Source organism: Heptranchias perlo, chromosome 8, assembly GCF_035084215.1.
Source record: "Heptranchias perlo isolate sHepPer1 chromosome 8, sHepPer1.hap1, whole genome shotgun sequence".
Classification (NCBI taxonomy): Eukaryota; Metazoa; Chordata; class Chondrichthyes; order Hexanchiformes; family Hexanchidae; genus Heptranchias; species Heptranchias perlo.
Window position 1 is genome coordinate 51,776,140 of NC_090332.1, and position 11,421 is coordinate 51,787,560.

An 11,421-nucleotide genomic window follows, 5' to 3' on the forward strand; every position below is an offset into this window, starting at 1 on the left:
TCGTTTGTGGCAACCACAAAAGATTCCTTCACGTGTGCGCCAGATTCCCTGGCAGCTGCCATGATTCATTCATTCTGAGGGAATCCAACATCTCTTCCACGCACCAAACAGTCTCAAGGGCTGGCTCCTCAGGGACAAGGAATAACCCCTGCACATGTGGCTGATGACACCTCTGAGGAACCCCATGAGCAAGCAACAGCTTCGATACAACAACAGCCACATTGCCACCAGGTCTGTAATTGAACGTGCGATAGGACTGCTGAAAATGCAATTTCAGTACCTTGATCGTTCTCGGGGAGCGCTTCAATACGCACTATGGGTCGCAATATGGTAGTGTGTTGTGTACTGCACAACATGGTGCAACGGAGAGGGGTATTGGTTGATGAGGCCCCATGCCTTCATCCAACATCTATATCAGCAGTGAACATTGAGGAGGAGCAGCAGTAGGAGGAGGAGGAGGAACCCATGGGCAGAGCAACAGGGAGGGAATCACTCATAGGAACATAGGAACATAGGAACAGGAGTAGGCCATTCAGCCCCTCGTGCCTGCTCCGCTATTTGATAAGATCATGGCTGATCTGTGATCTAACTCCATATACCTGCCTTTCGCCCATATCCCTTAATACCTTTGGTTGCCAAAAAGCTATCTATCTCACATTTAAATTTAGCAATTGAGCTAGTATCAATTGCCATTTGCAGAAGAGAGTTCCAAACTTCTACAACCCTTTGTGTGTAGAAATGTTTTCTAATCTCACTCCTGAAAGGTCTGGCTCTAATTTTTAGACTGTGCCCTCTACTCCTAAAATCCCCAACCAATGGAAATAGTTTCTCTCTATCCACCCTATCTGTTCCCCTTAATATCTTATAAACTTCGAACGAATCACCCCTTAACCTTCGAAACTCTAGAGAATACAACCCCAATTTGTGTAATCTCTCCTCGTAACTTAACCCTTGAAGTTCGGGTATCATTCCAGTAAACCTACGCTGCACTCCCTCCAAGGCCAATATGTCCTTCCGAAGGTGCGGTGCCCAGAACTGCTCACAGTACTCCAGGTACGGTCTAACCAGGGTTTTGTATAGCTGCAGCATAACTTCTGCCCCCTTGTACTCTAGTCATCTAGATATAAAGGCCAGCATTCCATTTGCCTTCTTGATTATTTTCTGCACCTGTTCATGACACTTCAATGATCTATGTACCTGAACCCCTAAGTCCCTTTGGACATCCACTGTTTTTAACTTTTTACCATTTAGAAAGTACCCTGTTCTATCCTTTTTTGATCCAAAGTGGATGACCTCACATTTGTCTACATTGAATTCCATTTGCCACAGTTTTGCCCATTCACCGAATCTATCAATATCGCTTTGTAATTTTATGTTTTCATCTACACTGCTTACAATGCCACCAATCTTTGTGTCATCGGCAAACTTAGATATGAGACTTTCTATGCCTTCATCTAAGTCGTTAATAAATATTGTGAATAATTGAGGCCCCAAGACAGATCCCTGCGGGACTCCACTAGTCACATCCTGCCAATGTGAGTACCTTCCCATTATCCCTACTCTGTGTTGCCTTTCGCTCAGCCAACTTCCTAACCAAGTCAGTACTTTTCCCTCGATTCCATGGGCTTCTATCTTAGCTAACAGTCTCTTATGTGGGACCTTATCAAATGCCTTCTGGAAGTCCATTTAAATAACATCCATTGACATTCCCCTGTCCACTACTTTAGTCACCTCTTCAAAAAATTCAATCAGGTTTGTCAGGCACGACCGACCTTACACAAATCCATGCTGGCTCTCTCTGATTAACTGAAAATTTTCGAGGTGTTCAGTCACCCTATCCTTAATTATAGACTCCAGCATTTTCCCCACAACAGATGTTAGGCTAACTGGTCTATAATTCCCCAGTTTCCCTCTCTCTCCTTTCTTAAAAAGTGGAGTGACATTTGCAATTTTCCAATCTAGAGGGACAGTTCCTGAATCTAGAGAACTTTGAAAGATTATAGTTAGGGCATCCGCAATGTGCTCACCTACTTCCTTTAAAACCCTGGAATGGAAACCATCTGGTCCTGGGGATTTGTCACTCTTTAGTGCTATTATTTTCTTCATTACTGTTGTTTTACATATGTTAATTTTATCGAGTCCCTGTCCCCAATTCAATATAAGTTTTCTTGGGATTTCCGGCACGCTATCCTCTTTTTCGACTGTAAATACTGACGCAAAGTAATTGTTCAACATGTCCGCCATTTCCCCATTGTCAATGACAATATCCCCACTTTCAGTTTTTAAGGGGCCAACACTGCTCCTGACCACCCTCTTTTTCCTAATATAACTATAAAAGTTCTTCGTATTGGTTTTGATATCCCTTGCGAGTTTCTTTTCATGCTCTCTTTTTGTAGCCCTTACTATCTGTTTTGTGACCCTTTGTCGATCTTTGTATCTTTCCCATTCGCCAGGGTCTGTGCCATTCTTTGCCTTTTTGTATGCCCTTTCCTTATGTCTTATACTGTCCCTTACCTCTTTAGTTGTCCATGGCTGTTTTTTTTGGGAAGTAGAGTTCTTGCCCCTCAGGGGTATAAACTGATTCTGTATCAGGTTAAATGTTTCTTTAAACATGTCCCACTGATCATCAGTCGTTTTACCCATTAACAGATTTGCCCAGTTTACAGTGGACAGTCTCTGTCTCATCCCATTGAAGTCAGCCTTGCCCAAGTCTAGAATCTTAGCAGCTGATTCACTTTTTTCCCTTTCAAACACTACATTGAACTCGATCATGTTATGATCACTATTGAATCGATGTTCACGCACAGTTAAGCCGTTAACTAAATCTGGTTCATTACTCATTACTAAATCTAGTATGGCTTGCCCCCTTGTTGCCTCGAGGACATACTGCTGCAGAAAACTATCCCGGACACACTCAAGAAATTCACTACCTTTCTGACAGTTGCTAGTCTGCTTTCCCCAATCTATGTGAAGGTTAAAGTCCCCCATTAAGACCACTATGCCTTTCTTACATGCTTGTCTAATCTCTGCATTTATACAATCTAGCACTTCAGAGCTGCTGCCAGGGCTCCTATATACAACTCCCACTATAGTCTTAGATCCTTTCCTATTTCTCAATTCAACCCATAAGGTCTCTGTTGGCTGCTTACCCCTCGTTATATCTTCCTTTATCATTGAAGTGATTTCATCTCTAATCATTAAGGCTACTCCTCCCTCTCTTCCATTTTCCCTATCTCTCCTGTAGACCTTATAACCCGGTATATTTAGTTCCCAATCCTGACCATCCTGCAGCCAAGTCTCAGTAATAGCTATCATGTCATACCCTCCAATTTGAATTTGAACCCGTAGTTCATTTAATTTATTCCTTATACTCCGTGCATTTGTATATAGAACTCTTAGTTGGGCCACACACCCTAGCCTGACCTTCAGCTTTGATGCTGGGTTAATCGCCTTACGCCTTCTAGTTTTTATTTTATCTGTCGTGCCTAAAGTACACTTTCTTTCCGCTGCTCTATGCATTTCCCTTTCACTTGTTCTTGAACAACTGTTTGTACTATTTGTATTGTAGATTTCCCCTGGGTCTTCCCCTCTCTTGCTGCTCTCAACTTTATTCCCTTCTGACTCCCCGCTCCGGTTCCCATCACCCTGCCATTCTAGTTTAAACCTTCCCCAACAGCACTAGCAAACACCCCCGCGAGGACATTGGTCCCGGTCCTGCTCGGGTGTAACCCGTCCCGCTTGTACAGGTCCCACCTTCCCCAGAACCGGTCCCAATGTCCCAGGAATCAAAATCCCTCCCTCCTACACCATCCCTGCAGCCACGCATTCATCCTGTCTATTCTCCTGTTCCTATACTAACTAGCACGTGGCACTGGTAGTAATCCTGAGATCACTACCTTTGAAGTCCTGCTTTTTAATTTATCTCCTAACTCCTTAAATTCGCCTTGCAGGACCTCATCCCTTTTTTTACCTATGTCGTTGGTACCAATATGGACCACGACTACTGGCTGTTCACCCTCCCCCTCCAGAATGCCCTGCAGCCGCTCCGTGACATCCTTGACCCTAGCACCAGGGAGGCAACATACCATCCTGGAGTCACGTTTGCGGCCGCAGAAACGCCTATCTGCTCCCCTTACAATTGAATCCCCTATCACTATAGCCCTGCCACTCTTCTTCCTCCCTTCCTGGTGCCCCGAACTTGGCTCTTGCTGCTTTTCCCTGATAAGCCATCTCCCCCAACAGTATCCAAAGCAGAATATCTGTTTGAGAGGGAGATGGCCCCAGGGGACTCCTGCTCTACCTGCCTAGTCCTTTTACTCTGCCTGGCGGTCACCCATTTCCTTTCTGCCTGCATAATCTTTACCTGCGGTGTGACCACCTCACTGAACGTGCTATCCACGACAGTCTCAGCATCGCGGATGCTCCACAGTGAATCCACCCGCAGCTCCAGCTCTGAAATACGGTTTGCCAGTAGCTGCAGCTGGACACACTTCCTGCACACATGGTCGCCAGGGACACTGGTAGTGTTCATGACTTCCCACATAGTGCAGGAGGAGCATATCACGGGTGCGAGCTGTGCTGCCATGACTTGCCTTAGACTCTCAGGCTCTCCTCCTGCTCTCGGTCTCTCCTTTTATACTATGCTCACCTCTCGGACTCTCCTGCCTCACCTGTGACGTCGCACAGTAGTTTTTTCTTGTTGCAGGTCTGCTGCTGCTTTTATTCCCCACTCTCAATCTTCTACTCTCAGGTCCACTGCCGCTCTGTGGAAAAAGTTAGGAAAAGCAAGGCAAAGCAGCACCTCCTTCCCCCACTTCACCGAACTCCCACACTTACCAAACTCTCAGCAGTTCACTGTGTTGTCCGCACACCGTATGTGAACGGTTCTCATAAGATCACAAAGTGAGAATAGTCCAGTCTTCACACCATCTGGAAAGAGCAGCGCCAACACCAGTCCCTCCCAATCTGCACCAAACAGTCCTGCAACTACACATACACCCACCGTAAAGTCACCCATTGGGTGGCATCAATTGTTGCCTTTCATGATGAAGCTCATGAAAGGCCCCTATCACAAAAGGCAGTCAAGAATGGACAAGACATGGCAGTAGTGGTGAGAATGATAACATTTAATGTGACTTTAACAAAAATCAAATCTAAATGAAAAAGATGACCATCTGTCAGACACCCTTGTGCATACCTTTCGTGATCACAAATCCTTCGCCTTTCTGTTCCGACTACTTCTACGTTGTGCTTCCCCTGTGGCTGCAGCAGAGGTAGTGGCAGGCTGCTCTTGTTCATGCCCTGACCGAATAGATGCTTTGGGCCGATGCCCTCTGGGTTTTGGAGCCCGTGAGGGCTCCTCCACAGTCTGCTCCACCTGCACCTGTGCAGGAGCCAACTCAGCTACCTGGAGAGGGGGCAGCATTGCAGGTAGTGATTGAGAGGAGGGCAACGGGTGAGACGTGAGAGCGCTTTGAGTGGCGTCCCCACTTCCATGTCCCCTTTCGCCATTACCCCTCTCCTGGCCCAGCCCACATGATTCCTACCACCCTGCTGGAGAACAGTTTGGAGGACATGTATGATGCCTTGGAAGCCCAGTTGTAAAGTTTCTGTCTGCCTGTTTAAGGCGGCAGAATGTTGTTCACCATGAGTCCAAACGGCCTTTGTCAGGGCCTGAATGAACTTATTTGTGAGCCGTGCTTGAAGCTCAATGGAGGCTAGCCTTCTCTCTATTGCAGACATTCCTGCACTTACCAGCGACATTATCTCAGAGATTTCCGCAGTTATGTGCGACACTATCTCAGACAGTTCCTCACATCCCTGTGACACTATCTCAGAGATTCCTTCCTGTACCTGTGCCATCATTCCACTAATGCAGGAGTTGGACTCCTCCATCCTCTGCGCTATTGTGGAGAGTGTGTGTTGCACCTGTTCCAGCACCTCGCAAATGTGCTGCTGTCCCTCAATCATTCTCCATTTAAAGGATGGCCCCCGGGTTTCAACATCTGTGTCCAGCTGAGCAGAGCCTGGAGAGGCGTGCTCCCACTGACGCGGACTCTCCACAGCTGCCCCTACCACCAGTGTCTGCTCGTACTCACTTGTGTGTGGTGACTCACCAAGTGCCAACTCAACTAACTTACTCCTATGACCCACCGAGGTGTGAGTATCTGCGCTGGTGGATGTCTCACTAAGATGTGACGGTGCACCATCAGAGGCCAGCAGGTCCTCTGAGGAATCGCCCTCTCCCGTTACTGCGGTTGTTGAAGGGCCTGTAAGAGAACAGAAGGCAATATTAAGCATTATCACAGATGTGTCATGTTGCGATGAGCATACTGAGGTGTTCAACATGCCAGTCATCATTAACATCAATTCATGTTGTGTGTGATGAATGTTAAAGTTGTATCACCAGACGTTTGTCGGGTGCCATCTCGGCATCACTGACGGACAGGCACTCGAGGATGCGGCTGATCTCCAGGGCCTCCTCCTCCGCATCTGTGAGGACCACCATTTGTTGTGGCCCCCCTCCAGTCCTCACCCTATTGCATTTTGCGCACTCTTCTCTTAGAAGGGGAGAAAGTACAGACGTGTGAGTGAGTGATGGTGAAGTGGTCAGCCAATGAATGCATTGCTTTGGGTGAGGCTGACCGTGAAAGAGGTGTATCAGAGGATGAGTATGGGACAGAGACATCACATTGAGTCAGGATTGGGGTGAGTGGTAGTGGTGGGGTCACAAATGGGGAGGTGAAGAAGGGCTCAGGAAGTGCAGGTAAATTGAGGGTGAGCCTTAAGTTAGTGTGAGGAGTGATGTGATGGAGTAGCCTTGGCAGCGCACAATGAGTTGAGTGGGGGAGGTGATGATGTGCAACACGGAATGTAGGAGGATCAGTAAGTGTACTCACTTTTGCTGACCTAGGTTAGGTCATTGAAACGCTTCCTACACTGGACCCAAGTGCGGGGTATGTTGCTCCTGCTCGTGACCTCCTCTGCCAACTCGAGCCAGGCCTTCTTGGTGGCTTCCTCCTGTCGGCCGGGCAAAATAGTTCCGTCCTCCTCCTCACCCCGGCCAGCAGCACCTCAAGTGAGGCATTGCTGAATCTTGGAGCAGCCTTGCCCCTGTGCTGTTCCATTGGGTAATCTTGCTCCTTGCTCCAGCAAAATCTATTGGAGCAATGGCCCTTTAAATCTAGATGCTGCAGCTGACAGCCTGTCATGCGGGTGCACAGTTCGCCCGCTGCGCAGCTTTCGGATGGCAAACCCGGAAACAAGATTAATGGCCACTAATTAAGTTGTGATTGCGTGGGGAACGGTAAGTTTTTATTATTCGTGTTTGCCGTGTGCCCATTGACCCCCTGCTGCCATCCCGCCACCTTATTAAAATCTTGCCCATAGTGTACCTGCAGTGCTGCCACTTAAGGTAACAATGTTAGAAATTGGGGAAACATTTTTGCTTTCACTAAGAGTTTGGAAATTGGCCATACATTAAAAATTAAAAATGAGTGGTCTAAATCTATTTAGGCTGGAATTTATTTGGCAGAATTCATATGCACTTGATTGGGCAAATCATACTTGCGAATTTAGGTTATTATTATCTTTGTGCAAGTTTATTTTACATTAAATTGACTGCAGCAGGTTTTATGAATCCACAGGAAGCAATCACCCCAGACACTCACCGTGCTGATTACCTCGTGCATGCATTCAAGCACTCAACGGGGAGGGGGCATTTTGGGAACTACCTCCATGGCCAAGGTCCGAGTGAACCAGATGGTTTCCAGGTGAGGAGTGCCACAGGTCATATATTGTGATAGAGGTCTGTGCCCTAGGACATTAAAAGCCATTTTGAAGAAGGTAGTGGCAGAAACATTAATATGCAGTAGGGGATAGAGTTATGGTACAGCAAATGTTCTATACACTAATGCATGTAACATAAGGAATAAATCAAAGCGAATTAAAAGCGCAAATCTAGCTTAAAGGGTGCGACATAGTGGCTATCACTGAGACCTGGCTACATACTGGGCATGACTGGGAGATAAACATTCCAGGTTATAAAGTCTTTAGAAAGGACAGGACAATTGGAAAAGAAGGAGAAGCAATATTGGAAAGGGACACTATTTCAGCATTAGAAAGAGCATCAGTAAGGGTGAGCAGGCAGTAGAAACTCTCTGGGTAGAACTGAGGAATAGAAAAATGTGTAAGTATTTGGTGGAAGTTGTCTACAGACCTCCTGATAGCCGTGATAAAGTAGCAGAATATATAAAGAGAGAGATCAGAGAAGTTTGCTGCAAAAACAGAGTAGTTATAATGAGAGACTTTAATTATCACATTGGCTGGAAGAAGCAGAACAGCTCGAGTCCCCAAGGCAGTGAATTTCTTGAGTGTATTCGGGACAGTTTTCTGGAACAATATGTTCTTGAACCAACAAGAGAGCAGGCCATATTAAATTTAGTGACAAGAAATTAAACTGAATTTCTTTTTATTCGCTCATGGGATGGGTTGCTGGCAAGACCAGCATTTATTGCCCATCCCTAATTGCCCTTGAGAAGGTGGTGATGAGCCACCTTCTTGAACCGTTGCAGTCTGTGTGGTGAAGGTTCTCCCACAGTGCTGTTAGGTAGTGAGTTTTAGGATTTTGACCCAGCGACGATGAAGGAACGGCGATATATTTCCAAGTCTTGGAGGGGAACGTGCAGGTGGTGTTGTTCCCATGTGCCTGCTGCCCTTGTCCTTCTAGGTGGTAGAGGTCGCGGGTTTGGGAGGTGCTGTCGAAGAAGCCTTGGCGAGTTGCTGCAGTGCATCCTGTGGATGGTACACACTGCAGCCACTGTGCGGCGGTGGTGAAGGGAGTGAATGTTTAGGGTGGTGGATGGGGTACCAATCAAGCGAGCTACTTTGTCCCGGATGGTGTCGAGATTCTTGAGTGTTGTTGAAGCTTCACTCATCCAAGCAAGTGAAGAGTATTCCATCACACTCCTGACTTGTGCCTTGTAGATGGTGGAAAGGCTTTGGGGAGTCAGGAGGTGAGTCACTCACCACAGAATACCCAGCCTTTGACCTGCTCTTGTAGCCACAGTATTTATTTGGCTGGTCCAGTTAAGTTTCTGGTCAGTGGTGATCCCCAGGATGTTGATGGTGGGGGATTTCTCGATGGTAATGCCATTGAATGTCAAGGGGAGGTGGTTAGACTCTCTCTTTTTGGAGATGGTCATTGCCTGGCACTTATCTGGTGCAAATGTTACGTGCCACTTATCAGCCCAAGCCTGGATGTTGTCCAGGTCTTGCTGCATGCAGGCACGGACTGCTTCATTATCTGAGAGGTTGCGAATGGAACCTCTCAGATAATGTGCAATCAACAGCGAACATCCCCATTTCTGACCTTAAGATGGAGGGAAGGTCATTGATGAAGCAGCTGAAGATGGTTGGGCCTACAACACTGCTCCGAGGAACTCCTGCAGCAATGTCCTGGGGCTGAGATGATTGGCCTCCAACAACCACTACCATCTTCCTTTGTGCTAGGTATGACTCCAGCCACTGGAGAGTTTTCCCCCTGATTCCCATTGACTTCAATTTTACTAGGGCTCCTTGGTGCCACACTTGGTCAAATGCTGCCTTTATGTCAAGGGCAGTCACTCTCACCTCACCTCTGGAATTCAGCTCTTTTGTCCTTGTTTGGACCAAGGCTGAATGGGGTCTGGAGCCGACTGATCCTGGCGGAACCCAAACTGAGCATCGGTGAGCAGGTTATTGGTGAGTAAGTGCCGCTTGATAGCACTGTCGACGGCACCTTCCATCACTTTGCTGATGATTGAGAGGAGACAGATGGGGCGGTAATTGGCCGGATTGGATTTGTCCTGCTTTTTGTGGACAGGGTATACCTCAGCAATTTTACACTTTGTCAGGTAGATGCCAGTGTTGTAGCTGTACTGGAACGGCTTGGCTAGAAGCGCGGCTAGTTCTGGAGCACAAGTCTTCAGCACTACAGCCGGGATGTTGTCGGGGCCCATAGCCTTTGTTGTATCCAGTGCACTCAGCCATTTCTTGATATCACGTGGAGTGAACCGAATTGGCTGAAGACTGGCTTCTGTGGTGGTGGGGATATCGGGAGGAGGCCGAGATGGATCATCCACTCAGCACGTCTGGCTGAAGATGGTTGCAAAAACTTCAGCCTTGTCTTTTGCACTCACATGCTGGACTCTGCCATTGTTGAGGATGGGGATGTTTACAGAGCCTCCTCCTCCCGTTAGTTGTTTAATTGTCCACCACTATTCACGACTAGATGTGGCAGGACTGCAGAGCTTTAATCTGATCCGTTGGTTGTGGAATCGCTTAGCCCTGTCTATAGCATGTTGCTTCCACTGTTTAGCATGCATGTAGTCCTGTTTTGTAGCTTCACCAGGTTGGCACCTCATTTTTAGGTATGCCTGGTGCAGCTCCTGGCATGCTTTTCTACACTCCTCATTAAACCAGGGTTGATCCCCTAGCTTGTTGGTAATGGTAGAGTGAGGAATATGAGGGCCATGAGGTTACAGATTGTGCTGGAATACAATTCTGCTGCTGCTGATGGCCCACAGTGCCTCATGGATGGCCAGTTTTGAGCTGCTAGATCTGTTCTGAATCTATCCCATTTAGCACGGTGGTAGTGCCACACAACACGTCGGATGGTATCCTCAGTATGATGACGGGACCTCGTCTCCACAAGGACTGTGCGGTGGTCACTCCTACCAATACTGTCATGGACAGATGCATCTGCGACAGGTAGATTGGTAAGGACGAGGTTAAGTAGGTTTTTCCCTCATGTTGGTTCGCTCACCACCTGCCGCTGGCCCAGTCTGGCAGCTATGTCCTTCAAGACTCGGCCAACTCGGTCAGTAGTGGTGCTACCGAGCCACTCTTGGTGATGGACATTGAAGTCCCCCACCCAGAGTACATTCTGTGCCCTTGTTACCCTCAGTGCTTCCTCCAAGTGGTGTTCAACATGGAGGAGGACTGATTCATCAGCTGAGGGAGGGTAGTAGGTGGTAATCAGCAGGAGGTTTCCTTGCCCATGTTTGACCTGATGCCATGACATTTCATGGGGTCCGGAGTCAATGTTGAGGACTCCAGGGCCACTCCCTCCTGATTGTATGTCACTGCTCTGCCACCTCTGGTGGTCTTTCCTGCCGGTGGGACAGGACATACCCAGGGATGTGTGACTTGGAGGGGAACATGCAGTTGGTTGGCTGAAAGGTATGATTCTGTGAGTATGGCTATGTCAGGCTGTTGCTTGACTAGTCTGTGGGACAGCTCTCCAAATTTCAGCACAAATTGCCAGATGTTAGTGAGGAGGACTTTGCAGGGTTGACTGGGCTTGGTTTGCCTTTATCGTGTCCGGTGCCTAGTGGTCCGATGCCGGGTGGTCCGTCCGGTTTTATTCTTATTATGACTTTT